The following is a 12,384-nucleotide window of genomic DNA, read 5'->3' as shown; positions in this document are numbered from 1 at the left end:
TTCCTGTTCTTGAATCCTGGCCAGTATTACCCCAGAATCCACTTTAACACATCGAAACAGTGAGTAGCTTCATCTAACAGTATAGTTAACACCACCTTGTATAAATAGAGGCACAGAGTCAAGCTTGCATGTCTGTAGGGCTTTCCTAAGCCTTTATTTCCATTAGCACTTCAGTCCACAGCATCTGTAAATTCATAATTTTAATCCCTACTTTTCTAACTTACCAATGAGTGATAAACTAAATCCAGCCTGATTTTGCCTACTCTTGCAAAGGTGTCAAACTGCTATGGAAGTAAATAAAAGGATTCTTCATGAAACAACCATTGGACATGCTGCTGTTGCTTTTTGTAAAGCTGTTGTCTTTCATCAACTGATTTTTCAAGGAGGTTTTGAAAAGCCATTCCTAATTGTATAAATATTAGAATATAATTGGCTTTCCAATTTCACAGCTTATCAAAAGGAGAAAAAGAGAAGGGGGGAAAACCATACATATTTCAAAGACAATAAGTGTATTTGACGTAATGGTCTATGATTTTTTGTCTTTTGTTGTTTAACCTAGGACTGAAGAAACAGATGGTAAGATTTTCTAGGAAGCTTAAAACAGAAGCCAAGCTAATACAAAACTGTTCAGCTATCAGACAGGGTAAATCCATTCTGTCTCTTTCTTTTTTTTTTTTTTCCAAATCACAACCCATCAAAAGAGAGGTTTAGCTTCATAAAAAGATATTTACCAGGAAGCTTTTTGCAAAGAAGAAGGGCATGCTTTGTTAAACCAGATGCATTTTATTTTTCCTGGAACCAAGATTTATGAAAGCAGTATGCTCATATTTCTCCATATACAGTAATTGGAACTCATTATGCTAATTGTATTTCCATTATCACTAATTAACAATCATAGTGACCTGGCCCACAGTCTAATTTGTCTTTAATCTGTTTTTGTATAGGGAGTTTTACCCTGTAATTTCAAGGTGATAATTCTATTCAGCACAACTTTATTGAATAGTGAAATGTAATACTTGTAATATTTAGGGCTGTTCCCATTCAGATAGTTCAAAGGGAACAGGAAGCAAATTTATACCTGTCCATGCTGCTGCATTAGTGGATCTGCCTCCCTCTTGCACTCTGTTTAACCTACCTGTGTCTGATTTAACCTGTATGCAGCTTATGTAGAGCAACTGGAGGTTGGTCAACATTTGCTGATGAGATTTGTGAGCTGTGAAGGAATGTGTGTGTGTTTATTCATGGATAAATCTGTGGGAATTTGCCATTCTTCACTTTGTGACACTTCACCTGCAGGAAAACAGGATTTTCCTTAAATGGTGTATCTGGTGTAGTATAAAACACTTCCTACGTCCTGATGGGGGAGAAAACCTTCTGAGCTTAGCATGAAAAGTGTTGTGGGTTTTTTTTTTTATCTTTTTACTTAAACAACAAGTAAATGCTTGTTTGCTTTTTCTCCAGGGTTTGCTGGCATTCAGACATTCCTTGTGTGTTTTTTTCTGCAGTTTCAGTGTGAGGGAAATGAGCAGTGCTGTGCCACTGGGGTTTTGCAAAACCTGCTGTACTGCTCATCCCTCTCGAGTCAGTGTTACAAAAACATTTGCAGGGACTTATTCAAGGCAACCTGACTGTTTTTTCTCTGGTGCTGCTCACCTACTGCCCTGTTCCCTCTGCTGATTCACTGGCTGTACATTGCTGCTGATGTCATATTGTTCCCATCTTACCCACTGATTGACTGATACCAATAATATTGTGCTGTGCAAGCCCTCTCCCTTAAATCCTTGGCTTATTTCTTGGCTTCCTATCTGCACAGGGTGCCACCTTTCAGTTAGGTGGGTACTAAATGTATCCAATAAGCTATATTATTGCATACCCTTTGCACTGCCCCTGCTGTGCTTTGTCACTGAGGACTTTTGAAGCTGGGAGCGACTCTAATCTGAGCCATTGATCTATACCCATGCTTCTGTTTCTAACCCTTTCTGTCCCAGGAACAGCCCAGCACTCTGAGCAAACAAAATTGGGTAATTCAGTTTCAATGTAGCTTAACATCTTTACATCTCTTGTTGATTTGTCCCTGGATGGGTATGAATATAGATATGGAGATATATACATATTTTGCCCAACCAGTTATTTTCCAAATGATTTTCTCCTGTTGCAGCTCTTTTCGCAGTACCTTGGTCTCCCTCTACATGCCACTTTCCTACTTGGGGAAGAGGTGAATTTCATCACTGTCAAAAACCCTTACATCTCCTTTTCTTCACACTGGAATGTGCACCCTCCCAAATCCCCAAGTGAGCTCTGCTTCCTCGTGACTCCTCCTTTCAGCTCCACTGGGGAATTGCTAAAGTTTCCCCCCCCCCAACAGGTCCAATCCTACTTCAGCTGCCCAGGCAGTACAACGTTTGCATAGTAAATACTCCTCTTTTCCCAGCACATAAATCAAAGGGTACCACCTAATCGACAAAATAATCTTAATCAATGCTTTCACCGTCTGGCTTTCCCTAGCAAATATAACTCCCTGTTGATGTTTCCCATCCTCCCTTCTGTTATACCAGATGGTGTATGTTCCAGTCTTTTTATTATCTTTTCCTGACCACGACACTTCTCTCAGTCCAGAGATCTTCATGCTGCATCCCCTAAGTGTTCTCATCAGCAGCTCTGTCCTGCTTATTGCATCTTGATGTTTCAAGCATCTTGCACTAATGACCCTCTTCTTCCCCCCTCCTTCGCATTGATATTTTTCACAGTGTTCGTTCCCATAGGTTGGTCAGCTGATATCTGGTAGCACATGTGCTTTAACCATTACATATCCTAAGTGACCTCTGAGTCTGCATAAATGTTGGAGGCATATATGCTGATTTTGTTCTTCTATGTTACGGATTAATAAATTCTACTATACTTTAGAGTATAGTAACTTCTTTGTTGTCTCTCTTTTCTTTTTTCCCCCCCTTAGAGAAGACTGCAGAAGTTGATCTGCTTCACATTATCTGCAATTAGGTTGTTGCTGGGTAGGATGGCATAATAACGTAAGCACTGGTCAGAAGAACTGTACTTCCTCAATGTACAGATTTGATTTATGGCTTTGCCTTTTGAAGGTGTTTGAGAAACAAGCGTCATATCTGTGTTGGTAAAGGGAAAATGAGGGGCAGGAATTTTTCAGGCACAGGCCCTAGCACAATGAGGTGTATTACACAGGATGTGTTTTCTGTGACATTCAGGGTAAACGCTGTAAGATAAACTCACTGTGGTGTTCAGTTAATTTCATACGTTGCCTCTGTGCGAGTACCCAAATCCTTGCTGTTCTTACCCTTCTGTATCAAAATAAGAGGCATTTTATCTTTTCACTGTAATATGCTCTCCAAAAAATTTGGTCTTCCTTAAGTGCTGTGGCAGAATAGGACTCTGTGAACTTAAGATTTGTATATTCTGTACAGTTCACAGCCCAATTCCATGGAGTAACCCCTCCAACTCTCCTGCACTCCTGAAACATTGAGTAAATGAGGCCAGCTTGACTTCAGAGCCTCTTAGAGCAGCAAACCCCGGGCTGAGCAGTTCCATGTTCAACTAGGCCCAGCCTTCTTTTGAACCATTTGGGTGGAGAAGCACAATCTCCCTGGGCTCCCCAGCTCTCCAAGCTGCAGTTCCTCTCCTATGCACACGCTCACTTAATACAATTTGTAGCAAATGTAATAGACGTGTGGAGTTGAAAGAGAGGCTGAGTATCTAAATTGCAAAGACCACAAATCAGTTACTGAGTAGATAGATATGCTAAGTGAATGCCATTTTTCTGGAGTATCTGACAGAACTGGAAATCACAATGCAGAGCGATTTTATCACAGAGGAATTTCAATTTGTTGTTTAGAAAGATGGGTCAGTAAGCATCCACTTTATCCCTAATGACTAAAGAATGTAAATAATCTTGTTGTAACCATTTTTCATGTACATTTTCTATCTAGATGAGGTATATTGCCTTCTAGGTATTTTTTTTTTCCCTATCAAGGAGCATAAAGGATTTTTTTTTTTTTTAGCTTCCTCTTAAAAGAGGCACTGCAGACTAATAGCTCTTTCAGTCATCATAGAGGTTGATGCAGCTAACGTCTTAAGTGGTATTGTCTGCCAGTAATACTTAATCCTATTGTCAAAGACTGGAGTGCACAGAGAATATGTTTTCCTTGGAAAGGTAGGCTATAGGGAAATGTAATGACTATTTAACTCTCAAGCCAAAGCAGAGACTGTAATCCAATGTCAGAAGTGTTATACCAGCTACTTATTCTAAGAGCCTAAACTTTGTTTTTTATTTACTCTGCATCATAATTATGCAATAAAAATATTTAACAACTCTGGTGATTTGTATCACACTCTTTCCCTTGCACCATTTTTGGAAATACAGCTCCTTGTCTTTTTTCCTCCTTTTGAATGATGGTGAAAGAGATCTTGAAACATTTATTACACTCCAATACAGGCTTATATGTTCAGAGAAGAAAAAAAATATGGCCTACATAACTCTGATGAGGTAGAACAATTAATAGGATTTTACAAATAGAAGGGACCTTTGTGAACCAATGGCCTGTATAACATTACTCAAGCCATTTCCCCAAAAGCTTTCTTGAAGTCCAACAGTTGTGACTTACTTTCAGACCCCTTTTATGACTCTGTTGACATGACTTTGATTTATAAGTTTCTGGTGATGGAGCATCAATTGCAACCTTTAATCAGTTGTCTTCTCTGTAAAGACAAAAAAAATAAGAAGTGCTCCATATTCTGAACCTTAATTTGTCTAATTTGAACTTCAAGCCATTGAATCTTGTTAAGCCTTTGTCAGCTAGCCTGAAGAGTCATCAATTATCAATTTTCATTCCCTTTGATAATAGACACTTATAGACTAATAAATTATCCTTTAACCTTTTCTTCATTAAGCTAATAGATTGAGCACCAGGAGTCTCTCACTTCCAGGCATATCTTCCATTTTTTTATTCATTCACATAGCTCTGAATTCTCTCCGATTTTTCAACATCCTTCCAAAGTAGAAGCACCAAATGTATATGTACAATAGATCCTCCACCATAATCAAGGATGCAATTGCATTGCTTTCCTCTATACCTCCTTGCAATTCATATTTGTTTAGAAACAGATCACATTAACTACCAGATTATTCCAGTAAAGTCTCCTGCAGTGATTATTCTTGGTGACTTCTAAGTACCAATTACGAGGATACGATAATTTCTGTCAATTCAGTTTTGTTTCTGGCTAAATGACTTGATATTTGATCAGTTTGAAATGTGTACTGTGGGCTTAGCAAGGCGGAGAGATTACCAAATAGACAAACTCTGAATTCTGTATTTTTTTCTGAGAATCTTATGACTGATGAGGTGTTTGGTTCCTGTTTCATAGAACACTGGTCTTGTTAGGAGGGAAAAGGCAACGCATTTTATTTTGTTTATTTTAATGATCTCATTAATATTGTGGATTCCATCCTCAGCTACTCTGTTGAAGTATTGATGGGAGGGGAAAAAATAGAGTTAGTGTTGTGAGGAACATAAAACTGCAAAGAAGTCCTTCAAAGATGCTGAAATAACACTCCCCTGATAGAAGACCTCAAACACAGTTTGCATGATATCCTTTTTTCCTTGTTCAGAACTTAAACTCTAGAAATGGAATTTCTCATTATTGTACTGGAAAATTATCTGCAAATCTGTTTCAAAAATATTCAAACTAGATTTAAAAGAAATATGAAGGGTAGGAAGCAAAACACACTTTTTTGTCTCTGGGTCTGTATTTATTCCTTTTGTGGTAGAAAAGCTCCATTGATTTTATATTTTTTTTTTCATTAAGTCAATGGTCAAGATTTCATCAAGCAAGGTACTTAAGCAAAGAATTTTTTGAGGTTACAGTGGAGAGTTTAATAGTTTTTCATTGATGTCCTGTGTGGGATAGTTACTTTTTTTCCCTCTAGTGCTGTGTTTTGGATTTACAATAAGAATGTCGATAACATCCCGATGTTTTAGTTGTTGTTGAGCAGAGCTTACACTAAATCAAGGCCTTTCCAGGTCCTCGTACTGCCTGGCCAGCGAGTAGGCTGGGATGCAGAAGAAGTTGGGAAGGTAGACAGCGAGGATGTCTGACCCAAACTGGCCAGAGGGCTGTTCCATACCATATGATGTAACACTGAAAAAAAAATATTGGGGTTGGGGGTAGGTGGCTGCTGCTCAGGGATGGCTGGACATCCGTCAGCAGGTGGTGAGCAATTGCGTCGGGCATCGCTTGTTTTGTATGTACTTCTATCATTATAATTTTATTTATTTTAATAGTTTTATTTACTATTATTTTCTCTTCCTTTTATATCCTGTTGAAATGCCTTCATCTCAGCCTAAAGCTTTTACCTTCTATCTGATTCTCTCCCCCATCCCAACGTGGGGGAGTGAGCGAACGGCTGTGTGGTGTTTAGCTGCCTGCTGGGTTAAACCACAGCAATAGAGATAGCTCAAGCACATCAACTCCACAAGTTCACCTCTTCAGTTTTGTCAGATATGCCTGTAGTTCGCATAACATTTAAGGAAAAAAAAAAAAAAGGTTAAAAATACTCTAGAAACTTAAGCACTAAAGAGAAAAATTAATTTAAAACAGTACTACCAGAATAGCAAAAATTTTTTCAATAATAAAGCCAATATTCATTATTTCTTTCAAACATGGTTTTATAATGCCTGACCTATGGTCCTGCAGCAGCTTAGGGAAAAGCCACTGCACCAATATATGCTGGTGGAAATGTGCATTTAAATAAAAACTCATAATCTTCTGTATAGCAATAACAGCCTCCAAGGCAACACACTTGGAGGGTAAAAGGAAGATAGTAGAACCTTATTATTAAAAAAAAAAAAAATAAACAGAGAAAAGCAGAGAGTGATTTAAGTCAATAAAACTAGCCAAAAATAATCATGTATTTCAGAAGTGGATTGGAAGAACAAGGAATAACTTTAGTAAGTGCTAGGGATTTTCTGCTCCTTTAAATACATCTTCTGTTCTATTTTTTCTCTTTAAACAATGTTTAACGCCTGTGTATTCCATAGATCTTGAAAGCTTGCCTTTAGGGGCAGTAGGGCATCAGCTCAGTATCTTCATAGTAGTGCACTATATATGGTCCCCTATATAATGGGATTTACATGGATATACTGGAGCAAGTATAAAGAAGGACCACAAAGGTGATTGAGGGGCCTGGAGCATCTCTCATATGAGGAGAGGTTGAGAGAGATGGGCCTGTTCATCCTAGAGATGGCTCAGGGAGGATTTACATGCATGTATCAATACTTCATGGGGGAAGTAAAAAAAGCAGAGTCAGGATCTTTTCAGTGTTGGCTAGTGATGGGATAAGAGGTAATAGGCTCAAATTGAAACATAGGAAATTTTGTTAGCTGTGTTAGGAAAAGCCCTTTTTTTTCTTCCCTTCAGGTGATAGCATGGCCATCCTTGAAACTTTTCACAATGTGACTACACATGGTCCTGAGAAATCTGCTGTAGCTGATTCTGCTTTGAGCAAGTGTGGTCCTGACTGTCTTCAGGACTTGCCTTATGTTAATGTTAACAGATTCTTCACCTCAGTAATGATAAAGTTCAGTGGAAATTCATTGGAAGTATTAACTTATTCTTTAGGGCAATGGTGTCTTTTTTATAATTAAAAAAAAAAAAATCTGAGAAGGCAGTTCTCATTGTTGGTCCTATAGTTAGGGCAACTCAGCAGTCTCAAGTGGAGCATAAAACAGGTGATATATTTACTATGTATCTTTTAGGCTGGATGCCCAGGACCTTGTTTACACCCCCTCTCACTCACTGTGAAAAAGGGGATATAGAGTTTCATGGGGATATATTGGGTCTTCCGTGGATGTTAGCTCTTTACATGAAAAGTAGGCACTAATATGTTATTTCTCTGTACAAACTCCAGGCCTCCATATTTTAAGAGAAGGATTTCTTACCCCATCAAGTTGTTTTGGGACCTTTCCACAAGGAGGGAGAGAGAGCGATCCTTGCAATTTCTCATATGGCCTATATCAGTTGTAGGCTTTCAGAACTGTGGGAGTGCACGGGGGCCACTGCTGCAGTGTGTCTGGTGAGAGGGAGAGAGAAATTGCAAGAGATGTGTTCTCTGCATGCTCTTACACTGAACAGCCCAACCATCCTGTGGAAAGGTCCGTGAGGAAAGTAGTGGATGCCCCTTCCCTCACGCTGTGGAGCCTTCATCCATCTTTCTGTGCATATGTGCCCACAGGAAGCAGGCACTGCTTCCCTTCCTGATTTAAGGCTGCGCCCTTCTCAGCCTGAAGGAGAGAGGCCAGGGGTAAATACTTTTCAAATAACTTTTGTGTAAGTTTGAATATCTCCCAAAGAATATCAGCCCTGCTGTCGAGATGTGAAAGGCCAGCTTGTATAACAAGTTGCATATATTTGTGCTCACCATGATGAAACAAAAGAGCAAATGAGGATTGAAACCCATAATCCAAACCAGTCAGGATTGTCTCCCGTGTTTTGTGGAGCTTATGTCTCCCTCCAGAGTTTAAAGATAGGAAAGATGGTATTGGTATTACGTATGTAGAGCAGAATGTGTGGACACTTGGAATTCCCCATGCCAAATTGATGAACGTTTTACTTCTTTGGGAAGAATCCATAAAAAGCCAGACCAACATTTTCTGGAAGTTACGAAACAGTTATTAAAAAATGGAAATGTATGCTGTATGTATCTGGAAACTGCCTCTTTGAGCACATATGTTTTATCAAAGGGAACAAATCCATTGCAACATAAGGCTATCACATCTGTGAATAAAACCTCAAAATACCTCTCAACCTTGCTTTACTTCCCTTTGGTTTCTACTTCTATCTTAATGGAAATTTTTTTAGAGTGTAATGGTTTGGCACAGTTGCAGAGCATGAGACAAAGAAACGGGAGATAAAACCTGATTTATTATGCAATGCTGACCAAGACTGTTGTATCCCTGCTTTACCCACATCATCTTCTGCTATACTTGCTTTATAGACATACATTAGGTGAAAGGATTACTACAATATAGAGATAATAAACTAAATTCTGAAAGTTGTTTTCTGTTGTCATTCATAGATTTAAAAGTTTCATAATAACCTGTTCTCTTTTATTCAAGATCCACAAATCTCTAAATTGCAGCCAGTGAGAAAACCTGCCTCCTTCTAAATGGTACATGAAATGTATTTAGGAGTGTCAGCTCCTTTCTCTTTCTGATTTTTCATCACCGCTGTTTAAAGCTGTCAGACTAATAAGGAGAGGCTCATCTAGGAAAACCATCCAAGCTGGAGAACTCCCCAGCCCAGCACATACCACTGACTACGTGCTGAAAGTCACAGGAAGCTTTATTCAGATCTTTGTGTTGCTAGACGTTGAGGATAAATTAATTAGATGTGCGGCTTATGCTGATTAACTGTGAGGTGGCAAGAGAGTTGCAGTGATTTCCACTGTGTAATTTAGATGTACAGTTCAATTGCTGACCACTGAAGAGCACGTGTGCTTCTCTCTTCCTTAAGATCAGCTTACTGAAACTTCCAGGCCGGACTAGGATAGCAACCAGCTGATTTGTTTGGATCAGCAAGTGGCTCAGGTGTGCCAGGAATAGGGATAACAATGGGGGATGCATCCCTGGCTTGTATGTCATCAATGAGTCTTGAATGCAGAGGATACCTTTACTCTCAGCCTGGAGTGCTCATCACAGACCAAATTACTGTATGGGGAAATACTTTTCCAAGATCCTTGTGTACAGGTTGTGTGTGGTTGACAGACAGCTAGTTGTCTTTGGCTTGAAGGTTTGAAAACCTTCTTCAGACCTTTGATTATCAAATCTCTTGCTATCCACCAAAGAAAGTAAGAACCTGTAGTTTCAGAAATACCAAGGGTGATTTATTGTCTGTGATACCAGGTGTAGTGATAATGGGCCTCAGTCATGCTGCCCAGTTTCAGCTGTTCAAAATATCATGAAAAGGGCTTTGAAGGCATTAATTTGTTAGTTTACAAGAATAATGCACATAGCATTTTTTTTCTGATTATTTTTTTTCTGGCTAGGAGCTATCCTTTTTTAAGATGCAGTTTTTTCCCCCAGTCATCAGGGCTATATTATGACTAAAATCAAGAAACAAAAATGAAGCCTTAGGGTTTTTTGGGTTTTGTTTCTTCTGCAGTTTCTTGATTCTAGATGCTGGATTTTCAAGAAATACACATGGAACCTTGAGTCTTATAATGAAAAATCTGGCAGCAGAGATGACCTACCGCTAGGGACTAACTTATAGATGTGGTGGCCTGTGTATTGCACTGCTGGGAAACATCCTGTGAGTCTCTTCTCTTTCTACAGGCTATGTTGGGAGCCAGAGAGCTTGTTTCTGAGAGCCTGAGCAGATAAGTCATATTTGAAACCTGACAGCCCTGCCACTCCCCACTGCAGACTGAATCCAGTTGCATTCCTAAGGCCACAGCTGTAAAGCAAGTTTGTGGTTTTATTTCTGTTCTTCTAAAGCCATATTTTTAGTGCTCCCTATAATAAATCTTCGTGTTTTGATTATGTGTAAAAAGACAGTGACTAGAGACAGAACACAGCGCTACCAAAATAAACTCGCTTAATGCACAGTGGTCCTGCCGCAAGCACGGACTCCCCTCTTTGCCTAAACCTAATCTCATTTGAAGTGGTGCAGGGAGAAACATGGGCAGGAGGGAAGAGCCCTGTGTCCCAGTCAAAAGAAAATGAAATTAAAAAGAAGGAGCACAAATGGATACGCTGGCAAAATGCGCGCGGAGAGTTGCCTAGCAATTCTGCAGACTGGTTGGGCAGTCCAGGGACCGCGTTCCGATTTAACGCGAGGGAGAAGGCACGGCTGGCAGCGCCGAGCTCTTCAACGTGGCAAGTTGGCCACTGTTCCCCAAGGCTGAAAGTAGCAATTTGCTTTCATCAAAAATGAGTCTCTGCGAGCCTCCGGCATCGAGACGTGGCCGTGTGGCAGGGGGCGTGACGGGAGGGATGGAGGGCCGTGGTGGCTGATTTTCGTGCCCCTCACTACAAGAAAGACATTGAGGTGCTGGAGCAAGTCCAGAGAAGGGCAGTGAAGCAGGTGAAGGCTCTGGAGTGCAAGTCTGATGAGAAGCAGCTGGGGGAGTTGGGGGGAGGCTCAGCCTGGAGGAAAAAAAGGCTGAAGGAAGACCTTATTGCTCTCTACAACTACCTGAAGGGAGGTTGTAAGTGAGGTGGGTGTTGGTCTCTTCTCCCAGGTAACAAGTGGCTGGATGAGAGGAAATGGCCTCAAATTGCACCAAGGGAGGATTAGATTGGATATTATGAACTTTTTTTTTTTCCTCAGAAAGAGCTATAAAGCACTGGAACAGGCTGCACAGGGAAGAGGTAGAGTCACCATCCCTGGAAGTGTTTAAAAAACATGTGGATATAACACTTGAGGACATGATTTAATGGCGAACACGGTAGTGGTGCTGGGCTGACAGTTGGACTTGATGATCTTAAAGGTCTTTTCCAACCTCAGTGGTTCTGTGATTCCAAAGCCACTGCTCAGCATGTGCTGGCCACCTTGGATTATCCGGGAGCAGAGCTTGACCACACAGTGGTGCTGGGGTGCAGGCAGCTGAGGGGTACATTTGGTGGTTTCAGACAGTACTTTGGTTGAGAGGAAAGTATTTTTGAATTCCAAATGTCTCTGTTTAAAACTGCATTTCTAAAAGCACTTAGCAAACCCTGTAGAATGCAGCAACTTTTGAAATCTGCAGTTCTGGAGTTCCAAAATTTTTTTTGAATAATATTATTTAGCCGTTTTTCCTTTAGAAGTATTTTCTTGGATCAAGAAGATTTCAGTTTGTCTCTTTCAGCAAATGTAATCAGACTTGCCAAGCTCAAGTCTTAGCTCAGACCATATTTAATCCTAAAATTCTAATTTTGCTTCTCCTTTCACTGTTAATTTATACTTTCAGTGTAAAGCTCAGGTTTCTGAAATTCAGTTCAATGACTTTTCATGTTTCATATCCAATGGTGGAAAGTGGCCAGAGAAAGATTTTTCCGTTTTTTAATTGGGTGGTGGAAAAGATATTTTTGGAAGTTCCAGGTTTATTCTTCATTAACTTTTACCTAATGAGTGACTGAATACATTTCTGCTCTGAAATACCGATTTTTTTCTATCCTTTGCAAAGCTGAATTTCTTTTTCTTCCATACCCATTTCTAGCAACTTTCTGTTTTTTCAAAGATTTAACTTCCCAGTAACTCCTAGAAATATATATCTGGTTCATAATCTCTAAATTAATCAGAATATCTATTAAACTGTAAGTAAGGTACTTACTTTAGAAATATGTGTTAAAAAAACCCCACTATACTTCATGGCTCTATCAA

Source organism: Myiozetetes cayanensis, unplaced genomic scaffold (genome assembly GCF_022539395.1).
Source record: "Myiozetetes cayanensis isolate MyiCay16 unplaced genomic scaffold, myiCay2020 scf2-11, whole genome shotgun sequence".
Lineage (NCBI taxonomy): Eukaryota > Metazoa > Chordata > Aves > Passeriformes > Tyrannidae > Myiozetetes > Myiozetetes cayanensis.
Note: the sequence above shows the minus strand (reverse complement) of the source record.